Genomic DNA, 20,206 nt, shown 5'->3' on the forward strand with positions numbered 1-20,206 from the left:
CTTGTCTCTCTTCTCTTCATCTACTTTGGCTTCCATATGTGTATGTGTTTTCTCTCCCATTAATACAGTACATTACTTAATTATAAGAACTTTCTTTTTGAAATCTTCCTCCCTGTCTCCCACACCTCATATGGGGATGTATGCACAGCCTTCAGTAGGTAATCAATAAGTGATTGATGAGCAAAACATTGATTGAATTAGTAAATCACATGGACCCTTTACAGAAGATGGCAAATGTGTGGGTTAGCTTTCAAATTTACTAACTGAAGGTGTTACAGTTTTAGTTTTGAAAAATACATTTAAAGATTTTCCTGGTTGTCTTTTCATAGTAGCAAATATGTGAGTAGTTTGAAATTTTCAACACTTCTCTCTAGGGTACCTCTCTGCTGCCTTTGTTTTTTTCATGCTGTTTCTTCAGTTATGTCAGATGAAGCAATATCTCCTGCCATAATTTATGTTCTAGGTAAATTGCATCATTTCAATTTCCCTAGAAAGCACAGTTAAAGATTGTAATAAATAAAACAAATGCAGCAGTAAGATGCACAGACATATAGTTGTATTCCTGGATAAATAATTACCTTCTGTTTCCAGTATAATTTCACTAGTCTAATCATTTAATTTTTCTTGCCCTTGACCAAGATGTGATCATCTTGGATGTATTTTCTTTTTCACTCAAGGTTTCAAACTCTTGATACTCAATTTGTGATTGTTCATACGGGGATCCGGTCCTGCCTGATGGACATTTAGAATTTCTCCTCTACTTGCACACCAACATGGAAGCTGGCTCAAAACCTCCTGACCTTGCTTTATCTCATGGCCTCTTTTAGTGATTTTTTTCTTTCCTTCATAGGTAACTTTCTCAAAATAACAATAGAGGCTAAAATTTTCCACTTTTTTAATAGAAAGCTAACTCTTAGTTCCCACTGTCTCCCATCCTCTACCTTCAGGGATATTGTTCTGGCAGAGACCATTTAATTGTCAACAACCGCTAGTTACTTGTATTCCTTATCTTTTGATTTTGTGGACAAGCCCCTTCTTTCAGAAGATCTCTCTTCCTTTGACTTGAGTAACACCTTTCTCTTGAGTATTCTTCTATCTTCCTTTAAGTTGCCTTGAGGGTTCCTTTCCCCCTTCTATTTCTTTGTCTTTGAAGGAACTTTGGAAATTAACTCCTTGTATTTTTTCCTGTCCACTGTTGTGCCAGCTCATCTAAGTCTGGACTTCCAGACTCTTCTGTCCACCTGCTCTTCTCTGTGCCCTCTGCTTCTGTCAAGTTTAGGTCCACATGATCTCCTGGCCAGACACTCCATAGTGTTCTGATCTTGGCAGCCCCTACACTTCTCTGGAAACCCTGTCATCGTACTCTCCATTGAATGCAGAGTGATCTTCCCAGTGTGTACCAAAAGCACATCTCTCCATTTTGTTTGCATATCACTGTTTCCATATAAAATCTGAATTCCTTGGGTGAGCTCTAAGGAATCCCATGCCTGAGCCTTGCTGAACTCTTTCACCTCCTAGGAGGAAGTTTGTCTCCTTCCACCTGCGGTCCACACTTATGTGCTTCATAAGTTACCATACTGTTTTATGACTTCTTAGTTTCCTTATGATGCTCTGTGTTCCGTTATGTCCAACTTATTATGACCACTGTCCCTGAAATCTCTCATTTTTCAAGATTTGTCTGAAGGACTGCTTATCCAGCAAAACCTTCCTTGATCTGTTGCAAGAGAGAATTGGCCACTATCTCCAGTTTCAATACCATGAACTGAACCTCCTGTCTCAAAGCTTATGCTCTGGTCAGGAACACACGGCTATTTGAACCTAATGTGACTGATACTTTAATTGGGAAGAAAAGGGTACCACAACATCTTAGAAGGGTGCTTGCCTCCAGCTTCCAGAGGAAGTGACTGCTGAGGGGAGACTTGAAAGATAGTAAGTCTTTTTTTTTTTTTAAAGATTTTATTTATTTATTTGACAGAGAGAGATCACAAGTAGACAGAGAGGTAGGCAGAGAGAGAGAGGGAAGCAGGCTCCCTGCTGAGCAGAGAGCCCGATGTGGGACCCAATCCCAGGACCCTGAGATCATGACCTGAGCCGAAGGCAGCGGCTTAACCCTCTGAGCCACCCAGGCGCCCCAAAAGATAGTAAGTCTTACCCCGAAAATGGAGGAGAGGTGAAGGGAACTGTCTCCAGGCATGAGAGGACCTGAGATGCGGAAGGACAGAAGAAATGGCCAGTCTTCCCACACTGGAATGAAACGCAGGATGTGACATAGAGGAGTGAACAGGAACCGGTTCATTCAAGGCCTTCAAAGCATGTTGATGAATTTGGAGCTTGTGGTGATGGCAGTGGGAAACCATGTAGGTTTGAGGAGAAGGGAGATCTGAGCAGATGACACTGTAGAAAGTTCTATCCTATTGTAGCATCAAGACAAGCTTGCAAGGAAGCTGGTGAAAGGTGGCCATAAAGAAAGGAGTTAGGAGGTTATTGGCAGTAGTTCAGGGAGGATGATGACAGCTTAGAGTAGGTGGTAGCACACATGGGTAGAAATAGATAGATTGGAGAAATTCTTAGGGGTAAGTGAATCTGTAACTGCTTAGATATCTGAGGAAGTTAGAGTAATGAGAAATACAGTGTGTTGCCCAGTGTTTTGATGTGGACAATGGGTTTTGCCATTTAATAAGAATATACATCACTAGAAAAAAAAAAAAAAAAGAATATACATCACTGGGAAGAGTCCAGCTGGCATGGGAAGATGGAGATCTCAGTTTTGTGTCTGAGGTTCTTGTGAGGATAGAAAAGGCTAGCAAGGATAGAAAAGGCTAGCAAGCAGCCTGAAACCTCAATGACCAGCTCTTCTGCCCTTCTCCTTTGACTGACAGTAATACTTGTTTGAATAAGTCTTAGGCATTCTTCATGTTCTGTGACTGTCACACTGTTGGTTTTCAAGAACTATTTGAGGGGCGCCTGGGTGGCTCAGTGGGTTAAGCCACTGCCTTCAGCTCAGGTCATGATCTCAGGGTCCTGGGATCGAGTCCCACATTGGGCTCTCCGCTCAGCAGGGAGCCTGCTTCTCCCTCTCTCTCTGCCTGCCTCTCTTGTGATTTCTTTCTGTCAAATAAATAAATAAAATCTTAAAAAAAAAAAAAAAGAACTATTTGAATGGATAGATGGTGGATGAATGAAATGGAAATACTCTTGAGGTGGATCTTCCTTATCTACTCTTCTCCGCAAAAGGGTTGTATTGAGAACTTTTAGGCAGTCAAGATTTTCCTGTTAGCCTTTTCAGGATTCTCATTGTGAGGTCTTCGAGTTTCACAGAAGAACAGGAAACAAAAGTACATTGTCAAGTGTCAGAAGAACGTAAGCATCGTTTCCCTCTGCAGAGTTTGTAAATGCGTCTTTTTTGATTCCATGTTAGTACTGTTATTTGCTATTTTCTCCCTGAGATTCAGGATGTTTGTGACTTTAATGAAGGTCTGACATGTATACTCAAGTATGATTTTGTGTTATCCATGTTACTATTCAGATACTGAAAAGTGACTATACTTTTAAAGTCTAAGTAGTGCTGATTTCTTACTCACATGAGAAAATAAATCATGCTTTTCAGAGTGGATCCAATTGGGTGTCATTTTCCCCCTATATTTATATCCAGTTTGGAGTTAATCTGGCACTATCCCTACATATTATAAAGGAAAAGTGGTCAGGATTCTTCTGCAAAATAACAGTGCCCGAAAGATAGCAAATGTGTTTTTGAGTGAATGGAGAATTTCTTGGGAAATCACAGACATGCACAACCCCCCCCCCCCGCCCTCATGTAAGGGTCATATTGGACTGTGTTAAAATGCTGGCCAAGGAAAATCTTTGGAAGAGAGCCACTGGGGAACAGCAGATGTTCTTTTTGGTTCCATTGGTAGTGAGGGGCACTGTGAGTCAAGGTTAAGGCTTGGGAGCTAAATAATAGAACTGAACTAGGTTTTTTTTATTTTTTTATTTTTTTATTTTTTTTTTCCCCTTCCAGCAAGCAATCCCCAAGGTCATGGAAATTCTTCAGAAATTCTAGAGATCTGAAGTGATTAAGAATTGAACTTTCTTATGTTTATCATACACCACTAGGGAAGAAATCAAGTGAATCTGAGCTCTGATGAGGAATGCTTGGGTCTCAGTTAAGGTAGCTGCAATCAGAATATAATTCAAGATGCTGGGATAGGAGATCACTGATTTCTGTAAAAAGACAAGTAGAGACCCCCCCCCCAAAAAAAAAAGTCACTCTTGATCTTCATTTTAACTTTGCTTTGCAAATTAAGCCTCTAAAAAAGCATCCTTGATTGAGGTGAACCATGCATACTTTTAAGTTACATTTCGCTTAACTCACTCTCTCTCTCTCTCTCTCACTCTCCAGTATAAGTACACTTTGGCTGTGCCTGTGCACTTGGAGATGTTTGGCTGAAAATACTGCAATAATTTTGTAAGACGTTATCTTATAGCACTGAAAGGTTTTGATGATTTTACCATAGAGATGCTCTGGTTTCCAGCAATGAAATAAAGAATATAAGTGGGTTTTTTTTTTTTTATGTGAAACTTTTTTTTTTTAAGATTACGTATTTATTTTGAGGTTGAGTGAAAGTGAGAGAGCATGCATGCATCGGGGTGGAGGCATGGGGGGGGCACAAGGAGAGGGAGAAGCAGACTCCCCACTGAGCAGGGAGCCAGGGCTCCATCCCAGGACCCTGAGATCATGACCTGAGCTGAAGGCAGCCACCTAACTGACTGAGCCACCCAGGTACCTCTATGTGAAACTTTTTTGCATATGTACCTTTAATTATGATCTCTGTGCTCCTGACTCTCAAAGTATTTCCTCCTCTCACTAGATTTCCTCTCCAACCTTCAGTCTGAATATCAAAGTTCATATGTGACACTGGGTCACCTCCAATGTCATGGCAATAGCTTCAGTTCTGCAGGTCTCCAGTTGACCTCATGCTTTGCAGGTCAAGTCTGATCCAGTTGCAGCACTCCATGTGTCTCTCTGTGTGGTGTCTGCACCTACTGAGTGACACAATCAGAAACCTTGGGCAGGAATGTATCCTTGCCCCTGGCCTCTCCTTCCTCCCATATCCAATTAATCATTTCCTGTTGATTTTTTCTTCTTTAATGTTTGTGGAATCTAGCTTCCTCTCTGCAATTCCCTTGGCTCACTCTGGTCCTCAACTAGGGGCCGTTTTCTCTCCAGGTAGACATTTGGCGATATCTGGAACATTTTTATTGTTACATCCTGTGAATGGCTACTGGTGTCCAGTGGATAGGAACCTGGGATGCTGCTAAAAATCCTACAATGCACAGGAAAGCCTTACAACCAAGAAGTATCTGGCCCAACATGTCAGTCATGCTGAGGTTGAGAACCTTTGCTCTAGGCTAAGGCAACAGCATCTTATTTTTAAATTATCCAAATAGCCTTTGAACTGGCCTTGAACTGGTGTCTAGCAGTGCAGATCCAGCACTGGGACCCTTCCTGGCTTCTTACTCCTGGTGACACTTTCTCAGGATGGTCTGGAAGGCCCCGAAAGTTCCTGCTATGGCCACTCCTCCAGCCTTCCTGCCTCTTGCTCCCAGTTTGCTCTCATTCCTCTAGCTGTATTAGCTTCTTTCTCATCTTTGTACTGCTTTGTTTTTCCTGCCTATGGCTTTCATACCCTCCGCCTTGGAACATTATTCTCTGCAATTTTGATCTGGTTAATTCTTCAGTTTGAAACTCAGACATCACTACTTGAGTAGCACTTTCTGAACCCTACTCTAGATTAATCTTAGATTACAAATTCTCATAAGCTTGGACTTTTTTTTTTTAGTATCATTTAATTTTGCTATAAACTTGTTTCCTTTTTTAAAAAACTGGTATAAAAATAAAATAAAAAACTGGTATAATTAAAAGAATACTAAGTAGTATTTGTTAAATACTTAGGCCACCTATGCTACTAGGTTCTCTGTTTGTATTTTCTTTAATCATCACAACAAACACATGTAATGGCTGATCTTTTACCTTATTCCTTAGTAGAGTCTAAGATGGATATTCCCCAACAGCTCTGAAATTAGGATAAATCTTATGACGGTGGCACCTTAAATTTGGCATTAATCTTAAATTTGGTCTTGATCTCGCTTTGCACATGAGAAAGCTTAGGCACAGAGAGCTCAGGTCATTTGGCCAGGATCCCAGAGCTAACAAGCAGTGGTATCAGGATTCCAACCCAGGCAGTCTTAGGACCATAATGTCTTCAATTCCATGCCTTCCTGGATCAGCATGTTGCCATGAAGGTTCTCGAGGTAATACATGTCAAGCATTTAGCCCACTGATGTTTAGTAAGCACTGAAGATCAGTTATGATTATTGTTTATTATTTCTCTTATTGTATAATTATTTTTTAAAATTTTTTATTGTATAATTATTTTATACTGTGTCTTCCACAGAAAGAAAGATTTCAGAAGGGTAAGGCCTCTGTCTCTTCTGCTACTGACGGTATCTGTTTTTCTTAGCACTGAGCTGGGTAATCAGTGTTTTTGGAATGAATAAATGAATGCTTGAATGAAGAGAGGACCATTAAGGAGAATTGGAATTCTATCATTTGATGACACAAATGTGCGTCTTGAGTGATTGGTTTGTGCCTCTCTTATGGTACTTACCCCGTTCTGTGTTGTAACATTTATTTGTGTAATGGTCTTTTATCTCCTCAGCAGATTATAAACTCTCCATACGTGTGGCTTTGCATCTGCAGTACCTACCACAGTTTTATTGTAAAGAGGACACTCAGTACATTCACTGGACTGATAGACTCTTGTGTAACCCTGTGCTTCCAGGTTGGGACCCAGCACTGTTTTGGAGGAAGCTTATCTCTGAGGATTTTTTTTTTTAAACAACATAATAAGACTTTTTCTACTGAGATACTCTCATTTCCAAATTGTCTTCACAAGGATGTCAAACAAATATTCCTGCACTTCTTTATAGACTTGCTGTGAATTATGATGGAAATAGTCATAATACTCATTTGAAAAGGAGAGATGGGGAATAGGTGTTTAGGGGAAATTTTTTCTTTTTTTGTTTCTGGTTTAATGTGTTTAAGTAGGAATGCACAAAAAATTTTTCAGAGAGGGTTTCAGAGGGACAATTCCTCAAATAGCTTTTATTTGCTGGCCTTAAGAATTAAAGAATGAGAAGACGGGTTCTCAAGCATTGAAGGTTGTTTATCTGAATTACTCACTGTATTGTGGAATAATGCATTTATGGCCTTTCCAATTGGCTACATTTGTTGGAAGGCTAAGGAGCGAATCTCTTTGTGCCAAGGAGAATGTTAGGTCAGGGGCCTAAACAATTTACCTGGCGTCCTCCTTTTGGATCTAGCTTCATGTCTTTGGCAGCTGAATGCAAGGGATATTGCGTTCTGCCCTGTTGGTGCCAAAAGTTCACCAAAGAGAGCATTTTTGGCAGATTGTTCTTGTTTTAAGGACAAAGGTGTTTGAATTTCACACTTTAATTTTCAGGGACTTGTTTGTACACTATAGGTGAGAGGTTCATAAAATCATGTATTGTGCAGTAAGCACTTGGGGATATAGCACGTGCTTTGCCTTGATTGGCTGCTTGGAAAGTTCCACAGTGGCCTTTGTTTCTTAGACTATACACTAAGCAGGGCCCAAGAGGGAGCATTGAGTGGAATGGAAATTAATTATTGTTGCGTAGCTTCAGAATTTAAATACCTTACACAGAAGGGAGGATATTGTACTATGCAATGCCTTTTTTGACTACTGACAGAACTACTAACCTCAGAAAATTGGGCATATAGGTTAATACTTGTAGGCCAAAACCAAAATGAGTATTTCTGTGTCACCCGGGAGCAGTCTCTACATATATCTCCACTTACATTATGTGTTAATTACTTACTTTGTAGGAAAGTAACTAGGGTAGAGCAGGGTCCTGTAATATATGGTCATTTTTATGCATTTTGAAGTATGTCATACCTTTGCAACACTCCTGTAAATTACCTTGTAGATCTGTCTATTTGGAGAAGTGTTTCAATTATACATAATTGCAAAAGTATTAAAATTAATGTGTGGACTTCTGTTATACTACAAAGCAGAAGACAATACAAACACAACTTCTTTTTGTTATCTGTGTATAAGGGTGGATTCACAGAACTAAATCAAAAGATTTTCTTCTCACAAATGGAGCTGAGGGATTTGCTTTCTTTGAGCCAACAGCTCAAATTTTTTAATGTGCATTTTTTTATCCTAATGAACTTGTACAAATACATCAAGAAAATATGTAGAGATGCTTATTTCAGTGTTGTTTTAATGTCAGAAAATTGGAAACAACTTAAATATGCTTCTGTAGGCAGCTGGATAAATAAATTACTACCTCTATCCAGTGCAGTGCTGGGTAGAATTTAAACAGATTTATGTGTGCGGAAGTTCAAGACTTGTATTTGCAAGTTTCAGAACAATATCAAGAAGATGATTTTATTCATGTAAGGAAGGTGAAATTAACATATAGATTCTTTTAAGTGTATATATCCCTTTTAGAAAAATACATAAGGAGGAACTCGTAATGAACACCTGTAAGGGTGGAAAGACTTAGAGGTTGGGTAACTTTGACATTTGCCTTTCTATTCCTCTATACCTTTAACATTAAAAAAAAAAAAAAACTTCATAAAATAGTATTTGCATGTAGAAATGAAAGAGTCTGAATTGGATCCTTAAGTCTTTGGTTGGTTTTCTCTCAGATTGGGTGCCAGTTGATGAACAAGTGGGTGGTAAGAAGAAAACATGAAGGAAATAGAGCGAGTGTTTCCATTTTGCTTGTGGTGGAAGTAACTGACGCGTAGTCCACATGTCTTTCTGAACCCCTGTCCCCAGAAGACACAGGTGGGGGACTCTGTGTCCTGCACAGGCGATGCTGCAGCTCCTGCACTTAGTCTTAGGATGTTGTTCTGGCGCCCCCACCCCCCCAAACTGGCATTTGTGAGACATTTCTTTAGAGCTCATTATTATCGAGCTTTTCTTAGTCTGAAGAGGGGTGCTCTGTTGACAGGGCCAAATTATAGCTTGGATAATTACTTTTGTTCACTTCCCTCTCCTCTCTTTCTAATAGATAGCAATGCTATTTTTGTTATGATAATAATGGATACTTAGGGTTTTTCCCTCCAAATTCTTTGTTTTCTTTCTATAATTCACATAATGCATTCAGAATATTGGTGAGTCTTTGATCTTTTCATTTTGTAAATGGTCAAAATGAAATTTTGTGAAAGCAACTGACTCTTTTCGGAGACAATGGCTGAATTAAGACACACAAAGAATAACTGATCAACTCTCAAATACGTGCTTTGTACTGTATCTGAAGAGCGTTGCTGTTTTTAACCCAAAAATGAGCTTTTTGAGAAACTACTTTTAAAAGCATTTATCAGCAGAAATCATAAAATATCGTTGGATGGAAGAAAATACTGGAAAGAAATATTAAGTCAAAGCTATATATCATGTGCTTTTGCACGTTGTAGCCAAACGTTAAGCCTTACAAATTTGTTGAGGAAGATGTAACCACTTATATAATTAGAGGTGTGGGGAACATAGATTATTGTGATTATGTGACAGGATAGGATAACCATAAAGATAGAAAGATGGTCCCAATGCGTAAGGGGGTAATGCTCTATGCAACGTCACAGGGCATGCCTACACTGCACTTGGAAAACCACTTTAACTTACATGGGTCTTGGTTTCGACACGAGATATGTAGCAGAAGATAGCTGGATCATGTTTTAATCTGAAAGATTTCAGAATGCCAATCAAACCTTTGGCTTGCTCTAGTTTTCAGAAATACTATGTGAAATGTGGATCATAAAGCAGAATTTGGCTCTGAAACACTGAATTAAAATTATTCTTAGGAAGGCTTCAATTAGCTCCACAGCAAAACTACCAGTATTCTCAATTTTGTAGCTAGAGATACTCATGAGAGTGGCAGATGGCCACACAAAGCAACCATGTTATTTTATTTCCAAATTTATGTAAACTGAACTCATACATTTTTTATAAAAAGAAGACATCTCACATTTACCACAGCAGTCCTAGGTCCTGGAATCAAATTCTGGGATTTTTAAAAAGTGGTCTAAATTTGCTGATGTGGTAAACTCATCATAGATTTTTTTTTTTTTTTAAATTGTAACTTGTGATTTAAAAGGGTTAGGGGACTTCTGGGTGGCTCAGTCATTGGGCGTCTGCCTTCCGCTCTGGTCGTGATCCCGGGGCCTTGGGATCGAGTCCCACATAGGCCTCTCTACTCAGCGGGGAGCCTGCTTCTCCCTCTCCCACTCCCCCTGCTTGTGTTCTCTCTCTCACTGTGTCTCTTTCTGTCAAACAAATAAATAAATAATCTTAAAAAAAAATAAAAAGGTTAGAACTTCTGTGTCTTTTCTTCCCAGTCAGCTCACCTACTGGCTGTTGAGCATGGTCGTCGAACATGAGTACCTTGTAGATAGTTCAATTGGGGATTGACCCAGACCTGGGAATGACTAGCTGGGAGACCTGACACAAATGATGTGACTGCTTTAAACTTCCTGCCCGCATCTGTAAATACATAACCACATGGTGGTTTAAGGATTCAGTGAGAGAAACCGTAGGAAGCTGTTAATTAGCACAGCACTAAGAACATAGTAAGTGCTTAATTATTAGCCATTTTTATCTAAATTCTTTTTTTTTTTAACATTGGCCAGTTGGAAATAGAAGGAATGTCCTACAGTTTCTTTAAGTTCTTCTTTAAGTTGACACAGTTAGTGTAATGATTTGGAAGCATTCACTTGAACTAGGCAGCCTGTAGATCTGCGTAATGAGTTCAAATATTTAAAGGTGGTTCAGCCTGGGCACTGACCCCAGAATGGATGCTGACAGGTGGATCTTGCCAGAATGTGCCAATGATGCCCGGGTTAGGCCTTTGGAAGCCCTTCTTGCAAGTGATGCCCATATTGTTATCACATGCCTCATGAGGAAAAATGACATCTCACATAGTAACATTTTAGTTGGTCCTGAATTAGGCAAAGTATTTTTGTTGCAATCCCTTTGGCAAAATTCTTGGATTCCAAAGAATTTTGGAACTTAGCGGGCAGGGAGACTAGACACCTTACAAATGAGAAAAATGAGGCCCTGGGACAAGAAAGCACATGCTTAATGTTCTGACACTTTACTGCCCCCTCGCTCTTCTCTGCTGCTTTCTAGGAATCCTTATGTCCCAATACGTTGATGAGAATGTAGATCTATGTGATCTACATAGAAACTAAGTCTTTTCTTGATTATTCACATGTTTGCCAAGACTCTATTCATCCTTTTTTTTTTTTTTTTTCTGAACCAAGTCAGTCATTATAGAATGGAGATATGGACAGTTTAGGAAATGGGGGTTAATGTGTGATCTCTTTACAGAACGTCTGAGACCTTGTAGTTAATGGAAAAAGAAAAAATTGTTGCCATTTGTTGCTGTTGGTGATTTCTTTGTGTTTTCTCCACGTATGAAGTCAAGAATACGAAAATCATTCTGACTAGTTGAAAGTTCCAACTGGGTTCTAGTAACTTGAGTTTTACCTTGACAAAGAAGTAGCATGAATGACTCTGTCCTCTTTACACAGTCATCATACTCCTGAGACTCAGCCCATTCTATCCGTCAGTTGAAATCTTACCTAAATTCCATTTGCTACTCAGCAGTGGATGTTCTTTTTAAGCCTGCATTTTAACTTCACATGTTAACAGTCCAGAGGGAAGGGAACAGATGAGGGTTTCCTATGCTTATAACCTTAAAATACATATTTTAAGTCTGATCAAGTTGCTACTACCTTTCCTCATATTAGAATCTTCTCCTTTGCCATCTCTTTCATATATGAAAATTACCACTTTGTTTTGGTCCTTCATGTTTTTTTACTCAATTTAAAATGTATCTGGAAATTTTTACTCTTTATTCATTTGAAGTATCTCAGTTTTTCTTAGAATTAACTTTTTTGTAATATAAAATCTCTGAGATGTAGTATATACTCAAGCAATTGTGTCAAGTAAACAGCATTGTCAAGGATGCTTTCTGAATGCACACTCTAGAAAATCCCAGTTACTAAGGTAGACAAAATTGTAGTGCTGATCTTAGAAAGAGCTATGTTCTTACTGTATCAAAAAACAAAGGCCCAGAGGGGCAGCAACGACGCAAATATCTCCAGTTTTTGAAAAAATAATTTAGCTTTAAAAATGTGCAGGCTGTATGATGGAGATAAGGATCTCCATCCCAGAAGATGACGCAACAAGTAGAAGCAGTTACAGCCCAGGCATGTTATAATTCCAACCCCAAAGTCTTTAATAACAAGATGTTTCTTCTTCTAAGACTTCATTACCACCGCTGCTCTCCTAAACTTTTGCTAGCTACAGCCAAGTTGCTAGAACATCTCTCTTGACATAAATAGGGTTTTCACATTTGTTTTCAAATATTAGCTTTTTAAAATCAGGAACTTCACACAACCTCTTTGTGTTCCAGTAAGAAAAATGGTCAGCATGGGCCTTTGCTTCATTTAGCGTAGGGGAGTAGATGCAAGAATCAGAGCTTTCTACTTATTTGGGCATCGCCATCTATTTTTTGTTGTTGTTGTTGTTTCATTTCTTTTGATACTACATCTATTTCTTATCTCTTCATTTTGTAGTAATCGAAGAAGCCTTAACAGTTGCAAGATTACATATTTATATCAGGGTTCAGACTGTGAATTCATTCTTTTCTAGGGAAGCAGAAAGATCATGTAAAAATGGTGACCACATGTTGACAGAATGCATGATTTAACAAAACCAAAGGCAATCATTTCAAAGAAAAATGTTTTATTTTCTGCCAGCAGAGTATAATGGAGAGAAATTGGCTGGTATTATTTTAAAAAATTGCCCAAATCACTGTAGTTAGTGTAAAATTGTCTCTGGAACTATTTCCTGTAAGTTAACCAGACATATGATTGTATCCTTTCTATTTTGAATACTGAAGCTCACATTTCAACTGTCTTGTATGGAGCCTATCAGGTATAATAGCTCTTTGTAAAGGTGCTTCTTTCTTTCTCTTAGTCTATCCCATCTAAGCTTATCCCTTCATTCACCCCAAATGCACAATACTTACGGCTTGGGACTTTCTCAAACTTTGAGCTAAATATTACTCACTAACCAATCAAGACCATAAGCTACTCAAAACGTGCTTCACCAACCTGCAAAAGTTCAAGTGAAGTTAATGTAACATTGTTTATCATATTAAAAATTCTCTACACATTTCAGCTGAAAGGAGATTTAATTTTTATTTAACATGTGGTTCATAGGGCTTGCTGTTTTTATGTAGTGCTTAAAGTAATTTCAGACATGACACACTGGGACCTGCCTATGTTGTTTGTAGGTACAGTAAATATTATTAACAACAAATCAGATTTATGTGTCAATGAAAGAATAATGCATTCTGATGTGATTCCAATAGTTACATACCTCTGAGCAAGTCAGAAGGCATGAGCTACATGGTGAAATGGTGGTGGTGGTATTGACACTTCGACCAGGGCTGTTTTCATTGGCTTAATTAGGTGTTGGGGGTGGTATGTGGTTGCTTTCAGGTCAGTTGCAGATCACACCGTCTCCTGAAATCGAATCCCGTTTTGGAAGAATTGTGGAGTCAGCCCTGGGAACAGGTTGAAAAACAGTATAAATGTTACTCACTTTTTATAATACTTGCCCGTTTAACTCACCTCACCTTGGAGACAGATAGGAGTATTGTATTTGTGTCTGTGCAATGCTAGAAATGCTGATGTTCGCAAAATATAGATTATTGATTGATTTGGATTTGGCCTGATGTTAGTAGATAGCAACCAACATGTGTTGTTTGATGGTTTAATCCAGATGGTTGACATTCTGTAGGAATGTTCCAGGGTGTTATACTATGCACAGAGGGTAAACACGTATACCACCCACCAATGGAAAAGGGGTTTAATTTATGTTTAAAACAGAGGTATAACTCCTCCATTAACCCCATGCTTCTCTACTTAGTCAGCCGATGCTTGTTATTACTCATTTCTCAAGGGTAACTCTTCTATTATCTGCTTTGTCAGTTCTGGGGAGACCCAGATTTTCTTTTGGGAAAGTGGTGATAAGACTATTTCATTGTTATTAATCAGAAATTTTAATTAGGACAGTTTTTGTGTACCATCTATGAGTTTAATAACCATGAAATTTCAAGAATGCTATATAAGAGTAAGGTTACATATTTCCTCATTGGAGGCTCTGTGACTGTATTACGTACTAACAGCTGAGAAGTGGGAGAGGGAGGGGATGTGGGAGGACACACTACTTTAAACTGTAGGGAAAATGGGCTATAACTTCAGTGCACTTTAGACATTTCCCCGAATAGTTCATTAATGTTATGTGACAAATACTTAAGGGAAAATAGGATCTTGAAGGGGAAAGATGTACTGGAGAACAATCTCTTTGTTTTTCCAGTGACAAAACACAGAGCCAGAGAAATTAAATGTCTTATCAAAAATCATATAGTTAATAGTGGCTGAGGTTGGCCCAGAACCCAGGTCTTACTACTTATAGATCAGTTTTTGATTGTAATGAATAATTGTGATTTTCTCCTATTTTTCCTTATATTGAACAGCTTCCTTATGTGGACCACCTGTACCTACCCAAGTAACTCTACTTATTTTCCAGATGATCTGTCTTTCAATTGCTTTAGTCTAGAATTGCTTGCAAGTCACTGTGATAAACGTACTGGTTCCATCCAGGACCTCCCATGGTTAACATGATGTAACTGCTGGGATCAACCTGTCTTGGATGGCTCAGTTAGGCTTCTTCTGCCTAGGAATGCAAGTTACTCCAAACACAGAGAGGAGGGAAACTTGACTTCTCAGCCAGAACTCCCTCTTTCTTGGGAATAGTAGGATTTCCTTAACATAGACATTTCCAAACGACCTCCACCCCACTTAAGGGTCTGTTAAATTGATGCTTTGAAAGTGCATTGCTGGGTGGATCTTCAGAAGATATAAGCCCCCCAACCAAGTTTATGATGCCCACATGAGGACACAATACCTGTTGAGCTCGCATGAAAATGGAGCACATTGACATGGAGGAAGAGAGATTCTTCTCTTTACTCCTGCTTTTATACATGTATTGTCCAGGAGTTTATGCAAGTATGTTGGTAAAGTACACTATAAAAGATCTGAAGTTGGTTTTATGTGTAAAGATCTAAACCTGCATTTAGCACATAGTAGCATGTAAATGAATATTTACAGAAATCTTGATGAAATGAGTCAAATTTGCTCTCGTTTTCTGCTTGCCATCTCTCTCACAATTTGTATAGAATTTTGTAAAATCAGGAGTTGTCCTTGTGAGCTTGAAGAGTTTGGGATTATTTTCTCTATAGGCTTTGGCTTGATATTTCCCCCCTACCTCTTGTCATCATGGTCCAAATACAGGTATTGATAACCATGCGTCATGACTGATTAAAAAAAAAAAAAAAGTTCCAAAAAGGCTTCTAAATGAAAGCTGTAATTTTGTATTGGATTTCTAGTGACATGAGCAAATCACTTGCTCTTTGCCCTTATGGATTTTGTAATGTCATCAGAGTCTATCAATAAAATGATAGCCTACTGTCAAGCATACACCATTCCTTACTGTATTGCATAGGCAAGGGGCGGGGAGGGGGTTGTGCACAAATTGTTCCATGTCTGCCCTAGGATGCATGTCAGCTGACTGTGTGTGTATGTGTGTGTTTGCTTTTTCAGTGGAGATCTACTGTACAATCAGTTTTGGAAGCTGTAGATGAAAAGCGGTGCCTGACTTTTACATAGGAATGTCTCTTGCTTCCACCTGCTGTGAGTGAAATTGACTAGAATGTGCCATTCTGATCAATTTCATAAAGCAACAGACTCTACATAAAGAGATGATGGCTGCCCCTTCCACTTGAGCTGTCAGCCTTTACCCCAGAGGGAAAAGGACACTGCCAGAGACTAGGAGCATGTAGCTACAAGGAAGGGAAGAGTCCACGACTGCCCCAGTAAGCAAAGCAGATGCACACACTTGTGTAAACACACTTAATACAAATAAGGCAAAAACCCCACAAAACACAAAAACCCATACCCAGAAGCAGAGGAGATTCAGCTGTAGGAAAACAGAGGTTCCAGAATTTTGTGTAGAATTTCAGAAGACCTCTCTAGATGGCTGTCATACTCAGTCATTCTGAAATTTATAAGGATTTAGTATCTCATCTTAATTTGTAATTGCCCTGCCAGGTTAAATCCTTTACTCTGTGATCTTTTACGTGTTCTCTTTGGAGCATTGACTTTGTCCATTTTTTGTATTTCTGATTACACAAAGACACACAGAACTAGCAAAGGATACAATTATGTGAAGATCTAGGATTTCCCCTTAGAAGTGGTTCTCTGATTTCTTATTGTTATATGTCTACCTGACTTGCTGGAAGGCTTTATGGTGATTTGGTATTCTGAGTAAGACTGTCTATGGTTAACAAAGGAGGCTAGACAGGCTCTTTTTTTTTTTTTTTTTAAGATTTTATTTATTTACTTGACAGAAAGAGATCACAAGTAGGCAGAGAGGCAGGCAGAGAGAGAGAGAGAGGGAAGCAGGCCCCCTGTTGAGCAGAGAGCCCAATGTGGGACTCGATCCCAGGACCCTGAGATCATGACCCGAGCCGAAGGCAGCGGCTTAACCCACTGAGCCACCCAGGCGCCCCTAGACAGGCTCTTGACTTCTCTTTCTCCTTCTTGACTCAGTTTGGTGGTCTCTACAGCATCCTTTCCAGAGTGTGGAAAGGGCACGAGGTTGTTGTTCAAGATTTAAATAGCTTTGACAGGGAAGAATTTATTAGTATCGAGGTTTGGAGGGGAGGGGGTAATATCTGTGTTTCTTCCCTCTTTCCCTTCCTTCTTCACTGTGATACCATTCCAACGATTGATTTACTGGGTAAACTTAATTTCAGTAGCACTATTACTGGATGTCTTTGTTTACTAATTTTAATCATGACTTCTAAGGACATTTAGATCATCAGCATAATCATCTTTCGGCAAATACTTTTTGAGGACATACATATCAGGACAGTTTCTTAACCAAAACTTAATAACAACAGAGTCTTATTTAGCATGCCCTTTTAAGAAATCGTTACCATAATTTAATCGTTACCATAATTTAATCACTAACTTTTCAGGGACTGCACGTTAATGACTTTCATTGTGAAAAGGGCTATTTTAATTTTTATTAAAAATTTTTTTGCCTAGGATGCTATCATGGTGAACTGATTGAACTTTTAGTTGTTATTAAATGTTTGAAACTGTAGCTGCAAATATGCTGTAAATGGACCCATACACACATGTACCTTAAGTCCTATGGAATAGTCTATCTAATGCTTTCTAATTTTTCCGGATTATTTTTAGGAAATTTATAAAACAGAATAAAGAAAGAGTAGAAATTCGAGCACTTAGGAAAGTCACTTTAATAATTAGTTTCTTCCAAATTTAACTTTCCTCATGTCCGTTCATTTTATGCTTCTTTCTGATTTCTTCAATGTCATCTGACTGCTACATATCTTCATATCCTACACCTTATGTACCCAGTAATTACATCTTACTCTCAGGGAAAGGTTACTAATGGCATTAAACCACTGTTTGCTAACTGCCACAGGCCAAATGAGGCTCATAGGAGCCTGCAAAGAGTTCCATATTTTAAATGAGGTGCTTATATTTTTACAAAATGAAAGATTTTACATTTAAAAAAAAGCCCTAGATTTCCAACTACTGTTAAAAAGGAAGCCCTGGCAACTTTGGGTCCGTGTTCCCATCTACTAACAATATTTTTGCTTGTTTATGTTTGTTTTTCCCTGAATAAGGAATGTCCCCTGTTGTCTGGGTACGTGCTCTTCTGTTTGCCATAGTCTCCACCACTCCCTGTTATCTGTTCAACAATGAAGTCCAGTTGCCATTGTCAGGTTTGCATTGCTCTCTTATACTTAGTCCTCCCTATTAACTTGTATAATTTTGTCAGGTCCTACAGGTATTTAAGTTTTTGACCCCTGATGGAAATATACTTATGCCAGATTCACAATTCATAAGACCAACCAACCAACCAAACAAACAAAAAACCTACTCTTCCTGGATATGTGAGTTTTCTTAGATAAGATATGACTAAGTCAAATGAGGGAAATCATATAGAAGGAAATGAAGAGACAAAGTGAGGGGAAAGAAAACAGAATTTGAAGGATAATCATGGCACATTTAGTAATTGAGCTCGTAATGCTCAAATATCACCTCTAAGAATTTGGGAAGTTATGAGTGATTGGAGAAGTCATAGCTAGAGGCAGTCACATAGATAACTTAATACCTTAACGACCATGGTGTGTTTGTGAGTGTGTGGGTTTGTGCATGCACATGCATGTATTTGAAAAGTGAGTCATGTCCTCAACCGTGAGAACATGACAAAGTTGCCCCGCTGCTCTTGGTGGCTCTTTGATCTGTACACGATCTTCCTAACTGTGCTGTTGGGAAACACTGCTGTTTTCAGAAGTGAGACTGAAGACTCAGTCTTTTGTTGGCTAATAACTTAGAAGGAGACCTTGAGGGAAAATGCCTTAAGATGAATATCTCAGCCTAAACAAAACAAAATGAAATACAGGAGAAGATAGATGGGAAATTTAAGAACGGGCTCCTGTACAGTGCTGGGAGGTGAGGAAAAGGGGAGCAGAATATCCATTTTGGTCAAAATGGATATTCCATTTTAGATACTGGATATTCCATTTTGGTCAAAATGGATATTCCATATGGTCAAAGACTATATGAGGCCTAAAGGTCAGGGAGGGAGTGCTCAACCATGGGTCACACATTTTGTGTGTTTTCACTTCTGGTGTCTTCTAGATTCAGATACTAGGGTTCTTTATGGAGGCTTGATGTAAGGGGCCAATTGAGAAAATCTCTGGCTTTCATTGCCCCATTTCAGTTAACGAGGCTCTTCTGTATCAGTTTATAAGTCTCCACGACCCCCCACCCCTCCCAGTGCTTTTCTACATCTGAGAATTTGCTAGCAACAGTTTGGATTCATGTTACTATTAAAGTTATGGTAATGATTTGTCCAGAATCAGGAAATTCAGTGCTGACTTTCAATTAATGAGAGAGCTGGGTCTTTTTAGTTTCTCACATACATATAACATGATAGAACCTTTGGTTTTTCCACGAGCAGCCTGCAAACTCATGAAGAAAATGTGCCTAATTACTTTATTCTGATTTTATGTATTTTAAACCTCTCCTACCTCGATATGTTACTTATCTTTATCATCTAGTTATGTAATCCGATTTGGCTCAGAAAAACTGACATGTATTTCCTCCAAGTCAGATTTTTAGGGGAGGACTAAACATTTATCAAGTTTTCTCAAAAGAATGTAGGATTCATGGAGGACTTGGTTTCTGACTGAGTGATGGAAGCCTGGAAATAAACAGGCATTTCCTATGTTGTCCCACTTCCTACAGCCCCTTGGTGAGGTGTCATGACCCCTCAAATTATAGGGAACTCCTGGCACATAATAACGTCTGGACTCCTGCATATCTGTCCTCTAATAGCACAGAGCCACCTACCACCAAGGACCAAAACCCATTAGAAGTGTGAGGTACAGCAATCAATGGAAAAACAATGAATGACCCTGGTTATAACGAGTTGGTCAGTGTTACAGAGCTTGATGATCTCAAAATAGCCTTTGGGACAGCTTCTTACCTTAGACCTGAGTTAGGAACAGAGAATGTGCTTCAGAAGCCCTCTCCTTTATTTTGTATGTTTGTTGTTTCCTGGGTAAGAATCGAAGTTTGCCCTCACCAACCAAGCCAGTCACCACGTGGTAACACACCGCATCTCGAACCAAGCAGCTGGCATAGTGTATACTGAGTAAAGCATGCTTTTGGGGTTGGGGGACCCTGGACTGTGTGGCTAATGGACTCAGTCTTTGGGTTGGAGACAAGTGGGGGATAACTTAGGAGGGAATGAAGACCTCGTCCAGCTTTGCCAATTTCAGCTAAGCATTTTCTTTTTTTTTTTTTCAAAGATTTTATTTATTTATTTGACAGACAGAGATCACAAGCAGGCAGAGAGGCAGACAGAGAGAGAGGAGGAAGCAGGCTCCCCACCAAGCAGAGAGCCTGATGCGGGGC

At 39.1% G+C, this 20,206-nt stretch overlaps 1 protein-coding gene across 1 annotated transcript in view; it reads left to right on the plus strand.

The window, feature by feature from the left end:
- NPAS3 (neuronal PAS domain protein 3) overlaps positions 1 to 20,206 on the plus strand; it is an 863,147-nt gene that overhangs the window by 238,947 nt on the left and 603,994 nt on the right.

Source organism: Meles meles, chromosome 6 (genome assembly GCF_922984935.1).
Source record: "Meles meles chromosome 6, mMelMel3.1 paternal haplotype, whole genome shotgun sequence".
NCBI classification, from domain to species: Eukaryota; Metazoa; Chordata; class Mammalia; order Carnivora; family Mustelidae; genus Meles; species Meles meles.